The following is a 19,224-nucleotide window of genomic DNA, read 5'->3' as shown; positions in this document are numbered from 1 at the left end:
TATTGTTAAATTCTATTGGCTAGGATTTTGCTGAGGATTTTTGCACCTCAGTTCATGAGGGATATAGGTCTATAATTTTCTTTTTTTGTGATGTCTTTACCTGGTTGTGGTATCAGGGGTAGGCTGGCTTCATAGAAAGAATTTGGGATGGAATACATCCTTTTCTATGCTCTGAAATACCTTTATTAGTAGTGGTGTTACTCTTCTCTGAAAGTTTGGTAGAACTCTTCAGTGAACCCTTCAGGGACAGGGATTTTTTTTTTTCTTGGGAGTTTTCTAGTTACCTTTTCAATCTCTTCTTTTGTTATGGGTTTATTTAGTTATTCTATCTCTGTTTGTGTTAGTTTAGGTAAATAATAGTGTGTTTCTAGAAATTCATCCATATCTTCTAGGTTTTCAAATTTGCTAGAGTACAATTTTTAATAGTAATCTGATATGATTCTTTTAATTTCAGTTTGGTCTGTTGTGATATCACCCATCTCATTTCATATTCAGGTTATTTGCTTTCTCTCCTGTTTTTCTTTTTTCAGTTTGGCCAGTGGTTTATCGATTTTGTTAATTTTTTCAAAGCACCAGTTTTGGCCTTGTTAACTCTTTCAGTTGTTTTTCTGTTCCCTATGTCATTTAATTCTGCTCTGATTTTTATTATTTGCTTTCTTCTGGTGCCTGGGGGTTTCAATTGTTGCTCTCTTTCTATATGTTCTTTTGTAGGAAGCTTCTGCCTGGAGGGGAGATGAGAAGGCAGAGAGGGACAGAAGCTAGCTGAAAGGACATAGGGAATACAGGGTGAAGAGAAGGAGTATGATGTCTCAGGGATAGAGCAGCTAGGAGTACATATCAAGGTGTATATAAATTTTGTATGAGAGAGTGACTTGATTTGTAAACTTTTACCTAAGCACAATAAAAAATATGTATATATATTTTGGTACCTTTAACCTGATTCCTCAAAGCCAAGAAAAGATGAGAAGGACACAGTTTCATTTTTTAATAAGATGGAGAAGTGACACAGTCTGCTGGCTTCTTCCTAAAATCTAGCTTAGACATGACACAGAACAGAGTGAATGCAGAAGCAAGAGCCTCAAAAAAAAAAAAAAAAAGGCATTGAGACCTTATGGTAAGTTTAAGGAGAGTGTCTTAGTGTGGGAGGAATTCAGCATCATAGAGCAGAGAGGGAGGGAGGGAGAGTGTATTTACTAATTACATAGTAGACAAGAACTATTTTAGGTGAAGGGAAAGACAACATGCAACACAGGAGAGGTGAGCACAACTGGATTAAACCAAAATCAAAGAGGTTTTCTGAATAAACCTAATGCTTTGAAGGCCAGAGTGACAGGGGCAGGAGTCTGGGGACTATGGTTTCAGGGGACGCCTAACCTAGGTCAGCTAGTATAATAAAATCTACTGAGAAAACATTCTGCATTCCACTTTGTTGACTGGCATCTGGGGTCTTCAACAGTAGCAAGCTGCCGTCTAAGACGCATCAGTTGGCCTCCACTCACCTGAAGCAAAGGAGAATGAAGAACACCAAAGACACCAGGTAATTATGAGCCCAAGAGACAGAATGGGCCACATAAACCAGAGACTATATCAGTGTGAGACCAGAAGAACTAGATGGTGCCTGGCTAACAACCAATGATTGCCCTGAGAGAAAACACAACAGAGTCCCTGATGGAGCAGGAAAGCAGTTGGATGCAGACCTCAAATTCTCATAAAAATATAAGACTTAATGGTCTGACTGAGACTAGAAAAACCCCGGAAGTCATGGTATCCAGACCTTCTGTTAGCCCAAGACTCAAACTATTCCCAAAGCCAACTCTTCAGACATGAAAGGGACTGGACTATAAAATAGAAAATGATACTGATGAGCAGTGAGCGTCTTGGCTCAAGTAGACACATGAGAGTATGTGGGCAGCCTCTGCAGGAGAGATGAGACGGCTGGCTGAATGGTCACGGGGAATACAGGGTGAAGAGAAGGAGTGTGTTCTAGGAGTATATAGCAAGGTGTATATAAATTTTTGTATGAGAGACTGGCTTGATTTATAAACTTTCACTTAAAGCACAATAAAAAAAAAAAAGAAAGAAAGAAAGAAGGATCACAGAGCTCTCCACTTCGCTGTCTGGCTCAAGGGCAACTTGGAATGAAGATGACAAACACTTTGAAAAACTGCTAACAGATACTCTGGGTGACAGAAACAAAGTTCATCATGAATCTTATAGGCTGCAATAACATCCCAAAGCCAAGAAGAGCAAATGTGACAGAGATAAATGTAAGGCTCTGCACATTAAAAGTTGAAATGAATTGTAAACACACCAAAATGGAGAGATCAGTTCATGTGAAAATAATTGAACTCTTTGTTTTCCACAAACTCAACGTGAACCCAGTGTACAATAAAGACTTTAAGGAGCAAAAAAAAAGAGAGAGAGCAGAAGTGACAGTAATACCTCTGACAAAATAGGCAGTAAAGCAAAATCCACCACAAAGGATAAGGAAGGACACTATATAATGATTAAAGGGCCAATACACCAGGATAACATAACCAGAATAAATATTTACACACCCAAAAACAGCTCTCCAAAATACATAAAACAACCTCTAACAGCATTGAAAAGAGAGATAGATAGCTCCACAATGCACCACTTTCTGTGAAGGACAGAACATCCAGAAAGAAGTTCAATAAAGACACAGAAGACCTAAATGTCACAACCAACCTACTTGATCTCATAGACTTACACAGAACACTCCACCCAACAGTAGCCAAGAACACTTTCTTTTCCAATGCACCTGGAATATTCTCCAGAATAGGCCACAAAGCAAGACTTAATAGAATCCAAAACATCAAAATAATACAAAGCATCTTTTCTGATCATAAAGCCATAAAAGTAGAAATCAATTACTGGAAAAGAAAGAAAAAAAATCAAATATACGGAAACTGAACAACACCTTGCTCAAAAATGCCTGGGTTATAGAAGAAATCAAGGTCGGAATAAAGAAATTCACAGAATCAAATGAGAAAGAAAACACATCCTACCAGCATGGGACACAGCAAAAGCAGTGCTCAGAGGTCAGTGTATAGCAATAAATGGACACATGCAAAAAGAAAAAAGGGCCAAAATCAAAATATTAACCCTACCACTCAAACAAATAGAGAACAGCAAAAGAAGCCCACAGGCACCAGAAGAAAGCTGAGAATAAAAATTACAGCAGAAATAAATGAAATAGAGAACAGAAAAACAATTGAGTTAACCAGACCAAAAGTTGGTTCTTTGAAAACATCAACAAAATCAATAAACCACTGGCTAAACTGACAAAAGAAAAAAAGGAGAGGAAGTGAAAACCCGAATAAGAAATGAGATGGGTGATATCCCAATGGAAATTAAAAGAATCATAACAGAATACTATGAAATGTTGTACTGCAACAAGTTTGAAAACCTAGAGAAAATGGACAAATTTCTAGAACCATACTACCTACATAAACTAACCCAAAGACAGACAAAACAACTAAACAAGTAAACATATAACAAAAGAAGAGATAGAAGAGGAAATTTTAAAAACTCCCCCCTCCGCCCCCCGGCCAAGAAAAAAAACCCTGGCCCTGATGCCTTCCCCAGAGAATTCTACCAAACCTTCAGAGAAGAGTTAACACCACTACTACTAAAGGTATTTTGGAGGATAGACAAGAATGGAATACTCCCAAACTCATTCTATGAAGCCAGCATATCCCTGATAGCAAAACCAGATAAAGACACCACAAAAAAAGAAAATTACAGAATATCCTTCATGAATATAGAAGTAAAAATCCTCAAGAAAATTCTAGCCAATAGAATTCAACAACATATCAGAAAAAATAATTCATCAAGACCAAGTGGGATTCATACCAGGTATGCTGGGATGATTCAACATTAGAAAACCAATTAATGTAATCAATCACATAAACAAAAGACAAGAACCACATGATCTTACTGACTGATGCAGAAAAGGCATTTGACAAAGTCCAACATCCATTCATGATAAAAACTCTCAGCAAATAGGAATAGAAGGAAAATTCCTCAACATAATAAAGAACATTTATACAAAGCTAACACCCAACATCATCCTAAATGAAGAGAGTCTGAACACATTCCCCTTGAGGATGGGAACCAGACAAGGACACCCTTTATCACCACTCTTATTCAACATTGTGCTGGATGTCCTAGCCAGAGCAATAAGGCATGAAAAAGAAATAAAGGGCATCCACGCTGGTAAGAAGCAAGTGAAAGTATCCCTATTTTCAGAAGATAATGATCTTATTCAGAGAAAACCTCAAAGAATCCACAAGAAAACTACTGGAACGAACAGGGGATTTCAGCAAAGGATCAGGATACAAGATAAACATACAAAAATCAGTTGGATTCCTCTACACCAACAAAGAGAACTTCAAAGAGGAAATCACCAAATCAATACCATTTTCTATAGTCCCCAGGGAGATAAAATACTTCGGAATAAATCTTACCAGAGACGTAAAAGACGTATACAAAGAAAACGACAAAACACTACTTCAAGAAACCAAAAGAGAATTATATAAGTGGAAAAACATACCTTGGTCATGTATAGGAAGACTCTACTTTGTGAAAATGTCAGTTCAACCCAAAGCAATCTACAGATACAATGCAATCCCAATCCAAATTTCAGTGACATTTTTTAATGAGATGGAGGAACAAATCACCAACTTCATATGGAAAGGGAAGAGGCCCCGGATAAGTAAAGCATTACTGAAATAGAAGAACAAAGCGGGAACCTCACACTAACTGATTTTAGAAACTATTATACAGCCACAGTAGTCAGAACAGCCTGGTACTGGTACAACAACATATACGCAGACCAATGGAATAGAATTGAGAATCCAGATGTAATTTCACCCAGCTATAAGCAGCTGATATTTGTCAAAGGCCCAAAGTCTGTTAAATGGGGAAAAGACAGTCTTTTTAACAAATGGTGCTGGCATCACTGGATATCCATGTGCCTAAAAATGAAACAAGACTCATACCTCACACCATGTACAAAAACTAACTCAAAATGTATCAAAGACCTAAATATAAACTCTAAAATGACAAAGATCCTGGAAGAAAAAAGAGGGACAATGCTAGGAGCCCTAATACATGGCATAAACAGAATACGAAACATAACTAACAATGCACAAATCCTAGAAGAAAATCTAGATAACTAGAGCTCCTAAAAATGAGACATTTATGCTCAACAAAAGACTTCACCCAAAGAGCAAAAAGGCAACCTACATACTGGAAAAAAATGTTTGGCTATGATATATCTGATCAGGGTCTAATGTCTAAAATCTACTGCAAAACCTCAACAACAAAAAGACAACCCAACTGAAAAATTGGCAAAGGATATAAACAGGCACTTCACTAAAGAAGACATTCAGGAGGCTACCAGATACATGAGGAAATGTCAGGATCATTAGCCATCAGAGAAATGCAAATCGTGAAGTACCATTTCACCCCAACAAGGCTGGCACTAATCCAAAAAATACAAAATAATAAATGTTGTAGAGATTGTGGAGAGACGGCAACACTTACATACTGGTGAGAATGTAAAATGGTACAACCACTTTGAAAATTCATTTGGCGCTTCCTTAAAATGCTAGAAATGGAAGTACATATGATCCAGCAATCCCACTTCTTGGAAAATACCCTAGATAAATAACAGCCCACACAAAAATAGATATATACACACCCATGTTCATTGCAGCATTGTTCGCAATAGTAAAAAGATGGAAACAACCAAGGTGCCCATCAACAGATGAATGGATAAACAAATTATGGTATATTAACACAACGGAATACTATACAACTATAAAGAACAATGATGAATCTGAAAAACATCTCACAACATGGATGAATCTGGAAGGCTTTATGCTGAGTGAAATTAGTCAGTCGAAAAAGGGCAAACATTGTATGAGATCACTATTATAAGAACTCAAGAAAAAGTTTAAACACAGAAGAAAACATTCTTTGATGGTTATAAGGGTGGGGAGGGAGAGAGAGGGGAATTCACTAACTAGGTAGTAGACAAGAATTACCTTAGGTGAAGGGAAGGGCAACACACAATACAGGGGAAGTCAGCACAACTGGACTAAACCAAATGCTAATAAGTTTCCTGAACACAACCAAACACTTTGAGGGGCAGAGTAGCTTGGGCAGAGGTCTGAGGACCATGGTTTCAGGGGATATCTAGGTCAATGGGCATAACAAAGTTTATTAAGAAAACGTTCTGCATTCCGCTTTGGTGAGTGGCATCTGGGGTCTTAAAAAGATTGTGAGCGACCATCTAAGATGCATCAATTGGTCCCAACCCACCTGAAGCAAAGGAGAATGGAGAACCCCAAAGACACAAGGAAAATATTAGCCCAAGAGACAAAAGGACCACATAAACCAGAGACTCTATCAGCCTGACATCGGAAGAACTACATGATGCCTGGCTACCACCAATGACCCCCCTGACAGGGAACACAACAGAGTCCCTGATGGAGAAGGAGAAAAGTGTGGTGCATAATTCAAATTCATGTAAAAAGACTAGACTTAATCATCTGAATGAGACTAGAGGAACCCCAGAAGACATGGTCCTCAGACTCTCTGTTAACCCAGACTTAAAACCATCCCTGAAGCCAACTCTTCAGACTAAGATTACACTGGACTATAGAACATAAAATTATACTCATGAAGAGTGTGCTTCTTAGTTCAAGTAGATTAAAAAAACCGAAAAACCAAACCCACTGCCGCCGAATCAATTCTGAGTCATAGTGACCCTTTAAGAGAGAGTAGAACTGCCCCATAGAGTATCCAAGGAGCTCCTGGTGGATTCAAACTGCTGACCTTTTGGTTAGCAGCTGTAGCACTTAACCACTACACCACCAGGGTTTCCAGCAGATAAAAAAAAAAACAAAAACCAAACCCACTGCCTTCGAGTCGATTCCGACTCATAGAGACCCTATAGGACAGAGTAGAACTGCACCATAGAGTTTCCAAGGAGCGCCTGGCGGATTCGAGCTGCCAACCTCTTGGTTAGCAGCCGTAGCACTTAATCACTACGCCACCAGGGTTTCCTTCCAGTAGATACATGGGACTAAATGAGCAGCTCCTGTCAGGAGGTAGGATGAAAAGGCAGAAAGGGATAAGAGCTGGTTGAATGCACATGGGAAACGAGGGGTAGAAATGGGGTGTGTGTTGTCACATTATATGTGTATAAAAATTTTGTATGAGAAATTAACTTAAAGCACAACGAAATGTAAAAAAAAAAAAAAAAATTGTGCCATCGCCAAGAATTGTTTCCCCCTGAAATCTTTATTTCAGATACCTTGTTTTGAACAAAACCACTGTCTTCCCAAAAACATGCTATTTTCAGGACTGTTCTCCCTCCTCACTACCCATTATACTCTGCTTTTTTCATGTTTTTATCTACTCAGCCTAGACCTCTATAAGAAATTTCTTCTAATAGTTCTCTAGGTAATGTTATACACAACTTTATTCTGTGTTCTTTAGGTTACATTCACCTGGAAAAACTCCAGTGCTGAATCAAACAATGTGTTAACCTCCCCCTTGACTACCCTGGCTGCTGAGCTCTAGAGAAAAACTACACAGCCTTCTAAACAGCCATGCTGTACAACTTCAAGTGTGAGTTCTAGTGTACTTCACAGACCTAGGTTTTTATAATTAACTTTATCTCCTGTACTACAAAAGAGCTATTTTGACCCACTACCATGCTGCTCATACCTCAAGCCTTACTATCTCCCAGTTTCCTTTAGAAGAAGTGGCAAAATCCTAAGATATCCCCAAGGTCCCTGCACCTTGCTTTACACACTCTGTATAATCCTCCTGAATGTGGGTGGGACCTATGAATTTGATAGAATGGGTTACATTATTTGAGTGAGGTGATGGGATAGTTGTTCCATGATTATGTTGACATTATATAAGACTCCATCCTAAAAGACTAGAGATTCTCCTGCTGTCTCTGAAGTGCCATGTCTGAGAGCCCACGTGCCTAGGACATGAGGGTGGCCTCTAAGAGCTTAGAATAGCCCTTAGGCATCAACGAATGAGAAAACAGGGGCCTCAGTCCTAGCAAGGAATTGAATTCTACCAAGAACCTGAAAGAACTTGGAAAAGAACCCCAAGCCTCAGATGAGATCACAGCCCTGGCCAACATCTTGATTTTACCCTAGTGAGATCTCAAGCAAACAATCAGGTAACCTGTGCCTGGATTCCTGACCTACTCTCTTAGGTTGGGTTCTCTATAGAAGCAAAACCAGTAAAGTGTATGAATATGTATATACAGAGACTCATGTCAAGGAAATGGCCCCCATGATTGTAGAGTTGTAACATCTGAAATTTATGGATCAGAATAGAGGCTTCTCCTGATTCACGTAGCCACAGAGGCTGGCAAACCCAAGATCGGCAGGTTAGAGAGCAGGGCTCTTGCTTGTAGGCTGTGAAGATCAACAAATCCCAAGATCAGCAGGTAAGCTGCTAGTTCAAGTCCCAAGGACTGGAGGTCAGACAAACAGGAGGCAGCTGCAGGATTCAAAGCAGGCAAAAGCCAGACATTCACTTAAATTCAGACGCAGGCCACATGCCCAAGGAAACTCCCTTTCAACTGATTTGCTGCTCACAGCAGATCCCATCATGGCGGTGATCACATATAAACACTGGGAATCATGGCCCAGCCAAGTTGACACACAGTCTTAACCATCACAGGTGTCAACCTGGCACCCATACACATCTCCCCAAACCATACATAATCTCTGAATAAAGACAAATACAAAGTCATACTTGCATCTGACATGATACAACTAACATGTGTGCAACCAAAAACACACTAGCCCAGTTTACATCTTATATTTTATAAGCAAAGAAAACAAAAATATTTGATGCACACATACAAAGCAGGAACACTCATAACAATTACAGTCCTCATTTCTGCAACTGGTCACATGGACATAACTGGTATTTAGAACTATCTTCTTCCACCACCCATTCTGTATTCCCTCAGCCCTTTGCAAACACCTCAGCTGGTCGTGGTTCTTTACGCAGTGGCACCCATCATTCCTGAAGGGTCTGGGCCATTACTAGTCATGTCGGAACTGGGTTGCTGTAGTTTTCCAGTGACTTTAATCACAGGGCATGGAAGTAGTAAGAGACATCCTAAGGGATCGCCTGCTTTCCAGACATACGCTTCTTTACCTCTGTTATGTAACGTCAATCTGATTTCCTCTTGGTAATTAGGATCAATCATACCAGCCAGTATAATATCTCCTTTCTTTGTCTGTTGATCCGGAGGCATAGAGAGACCAAAGTGGCCAGCTACCATTCTTAGCTTCCAGTTCAATGGAATCAGTGATGTGTCTCCAGGTGGGAACATTCTCCCCTTTGGAACTAAGACCTCTAGGGGTGCACTGCTTAAAGTTCTCCCCTTTGGGAGGATTTTTCTTCACCACTGTCCTTCAGGGAGGGCCCAGAAAGGGGCTGTAGTGCTGCTGCTGTCCACTTTCAAGTGGTGCCTGCGTACTGTGCAGAACCATCTGTAAACCAGGCACGAGTTTTCTCTTCTTCAGTCAACTGATCATAAGGAACTCTCCATGAGGCCATAAGTGCAGACTGGGAGATGGAAGGTAATGTGACAGAAGTAGAGACCCTGGACATTTGGGCCACCTCCTCACACAACTTACTTTTGCCTTAAGGTCCTGCTTGGGCCCGATCTCATGTATACCATTTAATGATGGAGTGCTGCTGTGCAAGTCCAGCTTGATGACTCTGTGGGTCAGACAATACCCAGTTCATGGTGGGCAGCTCAGACCGCATGGTGACTTCCTGTTCCATGGTTAAGCGTTCAGTCTCTACTAAGGCCCAGTAACAAGCCGAAAGCTGTTTCTCAAAAGGAGAGTAGTTACCTGCAGAGGATGGCAGGGCAACACTCCAAAATCCTAACGGTCTGCACTGTGATTCACCAATAGCAGTCTGCCGAAGACTCCAAACAGCATCTCTATCTGCCATTGACACTCCAAGAACCATTGGATCAGCTGGATCCTATGGTCCAAGTGGCTTGCACAGCAGCCTGAACCTGTTGCAGAGTCTTCTCTTGTTCTGGGCCCCACTCGAAACTAGCACATTTTTGAGTCACTTGATAAATAGTCCAGAGTTGTACACCCAAATGAGGAATATGTTGCCTCCAAAATCCAAAGAGGCCCACTAGGTGTTAAGCCTCCTTTTTAGTTGTGGGAGCAGCCAGATGCAATACCTATCCTTCGCTTTACATGCCCCACACCACTGGACCCCTAGAAATTTACCTGAAGTGGAAGGTGCCTGAATTTTTGTGGGATTAATTTCCCACCTTCTAGCATGCAAATGTTTAATCAATAAGTCTAGAGTCATTGACATTTCTTCCTTATTAGGTCCTATCAGCATAATGTCATCAATGTAATGGACCAGTGTGACGTCTTGTGGAAGGGAAAGGCGATCAAAGTCCCTCCGGACTAAATTATGACATAGGGCTGGACAGTTTATGTAGCTCTGAGGTAGGCAAGTGAAGGTGCTTTGCTGGCCTTGCCAGCTGAAGGCAAACCACTTCTGATGGTCCTTCAAAACACGTATGGAGAAAAAGGCATTACCCAGATCAACAGCATACCAGATACCAGGAGACATCAATTTGCTCAAGCAATGAAACTACATCTGGAATGGCAGCTGCAATTGGAGTGACCACCTAGTTAAGTTTTCGATAGCCTACTGTCATTCTTCAAGGTCCATATGTTTTTTGCACAGGCCATATAGGCAAGTTGAACGGGGATGTGGTAGGGATCACCACCCCTGCATCCTTCAAGTCCTTGATGGTGGCAGTAATCTTTGCGATCCCTCTAGGAGTGTGGTATTGATTTTGGTTTACTATTTTCCTAGGTAGGGGCAGTTCTAGCGGCTTCCACTCGGCTTTTCCTATCATAAAACCCCTTGCTCCACATCCCAATTCCCTGTTTCCATCCATCCAATTTTCCTGTTCCTTCCTGCCTTCTTGTCATTGCTTTTGGGCAGGTGTTGCCCTTTTGGCTTCATCTTTTATAGGACACTAAGGCAGCAAGTGCATAAGCCAGAGACTAAAGGGATAGTAACTGGGGTCTAAACTGGATCAGCAATGAGTTGAGAAAATAAAAGGACTTTCTGGTGGAAGGGGACAAAGGATGGCTTCAAAGGATTTAAGGTATTGATGGGACTTGAGAAAGTAAAAATCAGCTTAAACAAAACTGACTTAAAGAGTTAACATCTTCTCTGCCATTTATCTGGCTGAGAAGACACACAAACAAAGACAGGTTCAAGTTAACAAAAGCAGTATTTCTCCCAAGGACATACTTCAGTGTCATAACAACCTCCTCTTTGAGTGATGACTGCTATTTTATTCACTAAAAAACTTGCCTGGAGAATCTAAGTCACTTTGACAGAGAAGCAACCTTCATTTCCAACCCAGGTGCAAAGGTGCGGATAAGGCGTTTCTGGACACCACATTCCACATCTATCTTAAATTTGTAGTTTTCAAGGAAACAGGACCCTATGTCCACCTCACAGTTCAGACCTGATGTCAAATACAACTTGCTTTTTGAATTTCATTTAAATTTCTCTTAAATTTCCTGAAAATCCTATAATAATTCTTTGTTTGGTGAGATGCCCCAAAGTTCATCAAACCAAGAAATTTAACTACATCAGACTACAGGTTTGTCCTTGGTGGTCTTTAGTTGGCTGGACTAGATTAGGATTTCTTAACCTTAGCTGTATTGACATTTTTAGTCAGATAGTTCTTTGTTGTGAGATGGGGGGAGAGGGGGTGCCCTGTGCATTGTTAGATGTTGAGCAGCAACCCTGGCCTCTAACCACCAGATGCCTGTAACACCCCTCCCAAGCTGTGACAACCAAAAATGTCTCTAGATATTGCCAAATGTCCCCTACGAAGGAGGGGGCAGAATTGCTCATGGTTGAGGACCACTGGGCTAGGACATGCATTCTCAATGGGGGTGATTTCATACACAAGGGGCAAAATTCTTGGGGATTTTGGTGGGGGAGGGGGAATCTTAGATATTACAATGGTCTGTGGCCCTTCAAAGAATCATAGTACATAAACAGATAAACATAATTAAAATTTCATGGGGAGAGGCCAATTAGGAAAATATGTCTAAAAATATGTCTGAAAATGCTTCTTCCAAAAAAAAAAAACCAAACCCATTGCCATCAAGTTGATTTCAACTTGTGGCAGCCCCATATGTTACAGAGTAGAACAGAGCTCCATAGGGTTTTCTTGGCTGTAATCTTTATGGAAGCAGATCACCAAGTCTGTCTTTCGGGGTGCCTCTGGGTAGGTTTCAACTGTCAACCTTTAGGATCTTGAAAAGGCTTCTTAGGGGGGAAAATGAGAATTAAAAAAAGAAAGTTGAGAAGCCATGGGTTAGGACAGGCTACAGTGGAGGGGGATCGAGAGTACTGAGGGGACTAGAAGTGGGAGAAACAGCATAAGTAATAGCAGATTCAATTCAGGAACTAGGGAGTTAGGTATCTCGTTATGTGACTGTGGTAGTAAGCTGTTGGAGTGGAGAGCAGGCAAAAGGCAGAGGAGAGAACTCAAGATGATGGATCTAGGGTTTGGAGCTGTTTAAATTTACATTAGTTAAAATTAAATAAAGCTAAAAATTCAGTTTCTCAGTCTAGCCACATTTCAAGTGTTCTTTATCAACACTTGCCTCATGAGTACTTATATTAGTGTCCCAATGCTACTGGAGCAAATTACAACAAACTGCACAACTTAAAACAGCAGAAATTTATTGTCTCACAGTTCCAGAGGCCAGATGTCTGAAATTGGATGTCTTCAGGTTTGTGCTCCCTCCAGAGGCTCTAGAAGAGAATCCTTCTTTGCCTCTTCCAAGGCTGTAGGTGTTGTTTGGCTTGTGATCACATCACTCTGTTTTCTGTCTTCATGGTCTTCTCTGCTCTGTCTCAAAAGTCTTTGTCCCTGTTTTATAAGGATACATATATGACCGCATTTAGGGCCCACCCAGATAATCCAAGATAAACTTCTTCTCTCAAGATCCTTAACTTAATAACATCTTTGCCATGTAAGGTAATATTTACAGGGTCTGAGGACTAATACGTGAATGTATCCTTAGGGTCATCATTCAACCCATTACAGCACTGTATCAGATACAGAACATTTTCATCATTGCAGAAAGTTCTTTCGCACAGTGCTGGTGTAGAGGAAGGTTATGAACGAGGCTCAAAACACTTGATAAAGGTTAGAAGTGACCTAGTGGCTGGTGAATCTACCACAAAAAATGAAGAGGGGGAATGAAGGCTGTAGTCATAAACGTCAAAGGAATAGGGTTTTGCAGCTGCTAAAAAAGCAAAGTCTGAAGGCAGCAGTGGGGCATTGGGGAAAATTCTAATAGTTTTGTACCCAAAGGTAGAAGGCTCCTACATTCATTTCACACATAATGACAGTGTGTTTATGTCCTAGGCACAGTGCTACTGACTGGGCATACGGTGAATGATGCATGTGCATCAGGTCCCTGCCCACTTAGTGTACAGTCTAAGGAGGTTGTGGGTATATTAGAAGATACTTTGAAGTGTCAGAATGTTCTAAATGTACTGGATGGTGTACATCCAGGAGAAAGCAGGGCAGAGAGTAAGCATCTGGATACTCTCTCCTCAGAGGTGCTTGGAGTAGGGGCGAGGGTCAGCCACAGTAACACTTCTTTACTTCCTGAAAGCGAGGGGGGTGAGAGGGGAAGGGAGTGTCTATCAGAACCAGAGCATCAGGAAAACAGGGACTCAACTTCTCTGAGGAAATCCTGGTGGCGTAGTGGTTAAGAGCTACGGCTGCTAACTAAAAGGTTGGCAGTTCGAATCCACCAGGCACTCCTTGGAAATCCTATGAGGCCGTTCTACTCAGTCCTATAGGGTCACTGTGAGTTAGAATCACCTCCACGGCAACCGGTGTGGTTTTTTGGTTTGTAACGTATCTGTGTTCTCCCGCATCTCAGAACTGCAGACATAGCCCTCCAGGCTTTCCCCCTCACGTGCCCCCCACCCCAAGGCACGGGGACCTCTTAGGCCAGGGTTCCTAAGGCAGAAAGAGCGGGAGCAAGGGACCAGTGGGGACAAGTGGCGTCTGCCCTCCCCCTCCAGGCCACCGGAAGGCGAAAGCCCCCCCCCCCCGCGCGCTTGCGCAGTTCCTTCAGATCAGTGCCAGGAAGCACATCAGTGCCAGGAAGCACCGCGTTCAGGGGTAGCTGTGCCTGGTAGGTACCTGTGCTGCGTTCTCCAACGGGTCGCGGCCCCCACTGTCCACACCCACAGCCAGCAGCTCACCTTGCTCTTGAGAAGTTAGAAGTTCCCGCAGGGCCTGCAAGGCTAGACGTCTTTTCTGAGGCCCAAGGTAACCCGGCAGTGTGAGGCCTAGTGTCTGAGGAACATTTGGGGGCAACACAGAGCCCATTCGCGTAGGAGGGTGGCGGGGCGGGGGGCAACCTGGGTGTGCCCCTTATCAGTTTGGCTCATTAGCTTCTCTCTTTCACAGAGAGAGAAAGAGGACGTGCCAGCAGCCATGTGTCCGGCTGCGCTGAAGCGACTCTTCTTGGCCTGCAGCCTTGCCTTGGTGCCCTTCCTTGCAGGTGAGATGGCCGTGCCTGCATTCCCACCTAATTCTGCCTGCTTTCTGTCCTGAAACTTCAGCCTCGCCTTCTCTTGTTGTGATCTTCACAGCATGGTACCTACAGTGAATAAGTCGTCGTGATTCCTACCCTCATAACATTTACAGTCTGTGACCAGTGTGGGGCCAGAATCTGGTTTGTCACCTTCAGAGCAGCCACTTACTGACTGCCTGGGCTCTGGCAAGCTACTGACCCCATCTGTGCCTCTGTGTCTTTATTGGAAAACTAAGAATCACAGTTCCTGCCTCTTGGAGGAGTTGTGAGGAATAAGTGAGATAATGAAGGGTGGCACAGTGCCTGGCACTTAATAAGCTCTCATTAGATGGTAGCTTTTTATTTGTTTTTCTCCAGAGACTGCTTCATATTGAAGAAAAGAAAGAAAAGAGAAAATGTTCACCGCTGGAACCCAATCATGGGCCCTCTTCCAAGTAGTTTGGTTTCTTCAAGGATAATGCTGAGAATTATGGGGTACTGTGTTGTTGTTGTTAGGTGCCATAGAGTCGGTTTCAACTCGTAGCGACACTATAGGGTACTGTATGAACAGCATGTAGCTATCCTTAGTTACTCACCAGTTGCAGAATGTTCTGGAACTGCTTATGAGAAGGAGTAATTCAGTTAATACCAAATAATCGGTTTAGCATTTCCCCTGTTATTGCCAGGGCATCCTGGGTCACCTCCCAGGCTGATATCCTCCATCACTGGAATAGTCCACTAATTCAGTCACCAGGGTCTTTGACTGTTCATGTCCTCTCTCTCACACTTTCCCTTATGCCCTCATCCTCACAATTTTTCATCTTTCCTTTGATAAGAAGGGGAAGGACTGACTGAAAATAGACTTGCCACTCATCTCCCAGTGGAGAGAAAGTTCCCTGGTATATAAACTATACCAATATAAACAGTTATCAATTAGTAAGAATTCAATATGAGCCAGTTTAGAATTGTTGAAAAGGTCAGTATAATTTAACGTGAAACTCCAAGTCTTTCCTTATTATTTTTTCCTCCTTCCCTGCTTTCTACTCTTGAGGAAAGGTGACAGAAAATCACTTGTAAAATGTGGAAGTTTGTCTTGGAGCATTCAAGTCTTCAGGTTCTTTTCTTCGTTCCCCAATTCCTGTCTTCCCCCACTCCATCATACCTTGCCTCCTCCACAGCCTAAAGCCAGCCTCACTGAATTTTCATTTTTGAAGCTTGTTTTCAGAGGGGGATAGGAAAATCATTGTTTCTGTTGCTGTGAATAAATGAGAAGTGTTATCCTGTCCAAGGTGCTCTGCCTTTTAATAGAAACTAAAGCCCAAAGCTAAATAAAATTAAATTTTTTTATTGGAATATCAAGCATAGGAGAGTGTGTGGAATGTGCATTTGGTTGAGGGCAGGGACACCTGTCAGTCTGCATATGGCACACTGTATTCCCTTCCAGTTCAGGTGCAGTTGCCCTGGGAATCAGCACCCCAGCTGGGTATGGGAGTGGTAGGGGAGGTGTGAGGGCATCTTAACCAGGGTGACCACTTGTTTCTCAGAAGTGGCCTTGTTTACTCTACTGAACAGAGCTTGCTTTGTGTACGTGATTTGTGGTGAAGTTAGCTGGAATATTTCTATAATTTTTTTCCCCCACAGACAGACGCAAACTTCAGAATCCTTCTTTTCTTGTTTTTATTTATGTTTTAATTGTATAGCTTTTCAAATAAGTAATATATATCCATGGTATGAAATGCAAAATGTATACAGTGGAGAGTGTATCATCTTCTGCTCTCTTTCCTCTACCCTCCCAGCTCAACTCCTTGGAGGCAACCATAGTTACCAGTTTCTTGCTTACCTTTCTAGAGATATTCTTTCTGTTTACAAACATATTCAAATGTGTTTTTTTTTTTTTTCTTCCAATGCTAGCCTTTTATACCTAATGTTCTACCTCTTGCTTTTTTCCCTTAAGGTACATCTTGGAGAGCTTTTCATATCAGGGCGTATAGAACACCCCATTCTGGGTATGGCTGTGTATACTTTTTTATGGATATGCCAGAATCCATGTAACCATGGGCATTTAAATCATTTCCAGTCTTTTGTTATCACTAAAAATGCTGCAGTGAATGACATTGTACACATACAATTATACATATAGGAAAATACCTAGGAAGTTCTAAATTAAAGAGTTTGTGTAATTTAAATTTTGATTCCATATAATCAAATTGCCTTCTATAGAAGTTGTACTAATTTACCCACAAGAAATAGATGGGAATGCTTAATCCCCCACACTTGCCCCAACACACTTTAAGTTTTAATTTGCACTTACTGTGAAATACTCTGAGGTAGTGCTGTCCAGTAGAACGTTCTGCAGTAATCAAAATGTCTGTATCTGCACTGTCCAATATGGTGCCACTATATGGTTTCACTGGCCAGTTTTTCAGAAGTAGATCACCAGGTCCTTCTTCCCAGTAAAAGAGTGTCAGCAAAAAAAGAGGAAGACCCTAAACGAGATGAATTGACACAGTGGCTGCAACAACAGACTGAAACATAGCAACAATTGTGAAGATGGCACAAGACGAGGCAGTGTTTTGTTCTGTTGTACATAGGGGTCGCTAAGTGTCGGAACCTGACAACATCTACAGTCATGTGTAGCTACTAAACATTTGAAATGAGGCTAGTGCAACTGAGGAGCTGAATTTTTTATTTCATTTAATTTTAATTAATTTAAATAGACACATTGACAGGGCAGTTTTGGAGTAGAGTGGGGTGTGGAAGAATTTTAGAAAGAGAAAGGGGGATATAGATGTATTGCTGAGAAATTAAAAATTGGAAAGTCCCTTTAATGTTAATTATTGGGATTCTATTTTGTGTTGTTTTGTTTTTTAAATTATTCTTAGCTCTTTGGACTGTACATCTTCAAACAGGACTCTCTAGAGAGACCAGGCCAAGTTAGCTCTAGATCTTTAAGGGTTGTAGTGCCTTAAAGATCCATCCAGAGAGCCATCTGGGTGTCTTCAGGCTCCCGGCCCCTTGTGTTCCCTTCCAATCCCCCACATCCCAGTTCAGGCCCCTGCCCAGGGCCTGGGGCAAAGATACAAATGGAGGCCCACAGACTATATGTTTAAATATTTAAACAAGGTAAACCTTAAGCTAAGAAACTGTTAAAATAGTTGCTATTCTCTTTCCTGGACAAATATATGTTCAGAGCTAAAGGGCCTAGAATTTTCAAACTCCCTAGAGTTCCATGCGAGGGAATAGCAGCATTGAGACATCCTGATTCTGGTCCCCAGCCCACCTCCTCCTTTTCTCACCCAAACTTCCCCTTCACTGTGAAGGGCATTGTGATCATGTGTGTGAACACACCAGCCCTCAAATCCAAGCTCCCCACTTCCACCACCTCTACAAAGTGCTTGGCCTGCCCTCTGATCTGTTGGAGCAAGAAATTCCGGCATGGTGAAGGGAGGGTGTGCAGGCTTCTGGTGGGCATGCTCCCTTGGTATCATGCACTACTCACCCTGTATGGAAAGGTGGATCCAGAGGAGGGTCTAGCAGAGTTACTGGCGGAGGGGGAAGGTGTCTTAGTTATCTAGTGCTGCTGTAATAGAAATACCACAAGTGGATAGCTTTAACAAGGAAAAATTTATTCTCTCACAGTCTAGTAGGCTAGAAGTCCAAATTCAGGGCACCAACTCCAGGGGAAGGCTTTCTCCCTCTGTCGCATCTGGGGGAAGGTCTTTGTCATCAATTTTCCCTCGGTCTAGGAGCAGGACCCCTGGGTGCAAAGGAAGGGTTCTGCTTCTGGCGCTGCTTTCTTGGTGGTATGAGGTCCCCACATCTCTCTGCACACTTCTCTCTTTTATTTCTCAAAAGAGATTGACTCAAGACACAATCCAACCTTGTAGACTGAGTCCTACCTCATTAACATGACTGCCAAAAATCCCATCTCATCAACAGCATATAGATAGAATTTACAACATATAGGAAAGTCACTTCAGATGACAAAATGGCATACATTCACAATACTGGGAACCATGACCTAGCCAAATTGATACACATATTTTGGGGGCACACAATTCAATCTATGACAGAATGTAAACAGATAGAAACCACCTTTTGATTGCCTGAGAATAATTCTGGAGATAAATAATAGCGTGACTTTTACTCCCATTTGTAGCCCCCTCCACTTTGCTCTGCCTTGGGACATCCTTCACAGGAACAGCCAAGCCCAGTCTTTGTCCTTGACATCTGGTTTCCTGGGTGCCAGTGGGGACACTTGTGTAGAGACAGCAAGTCAGTCAACTTTGGTTCACTAGGAAATTGTTAAGGAGCCCCAGAAGCACAGAATGAAGAAGGAGCTTAAGGCTCCTTGTCATTTGGGGCCCCTTCTTTGAGCATTCTGTGGGTGCCTCATCCTTTGACCTTTACTTGTAAGATTGAATTATTCTGTGTAAGTGGTTGGAAGTAGTCCTCTTTCAGGCCTTCACTCAAAGAATGTCACCTTTTCAGTGAGGACTTTCCTGACCACCCTGTAAATTGCAAC

General features: G+C 42.0%; 1 pseudogene; it reads right to left on the bottom strand.

Annotated features, from left to right (window-relative positions):
* Window positions 1-14,512, bottom strand: part of LOC100658168 (olfactory receptor 2T11-like) — a 100,118-nt pseudogene extending 85,606 nt beyond the window's left edge.
* Between the last annotated feature and the right edge of the window lie 4,712 nt (window positions 14,513-19,224).

The sequence above is a fragment of the Loxodonta africana genome, chromosome 2, assembly GCF_030014295.1.
Source record: "Loxodonta africana isolate mLoxAfr1 chromosome 2, mLoxAfr1.hap2, whole genome shotgun sequence".
NCBI classification, from domain to species: Eukaryota; Metazoa; Chordata; class Mammalia; order Proboscidea; family Elephantidae; genus Loxodonta; species Loxodonta africana.
This window is presented reverse-complemented; position numbering and strand designations above follow the sequence as displayed.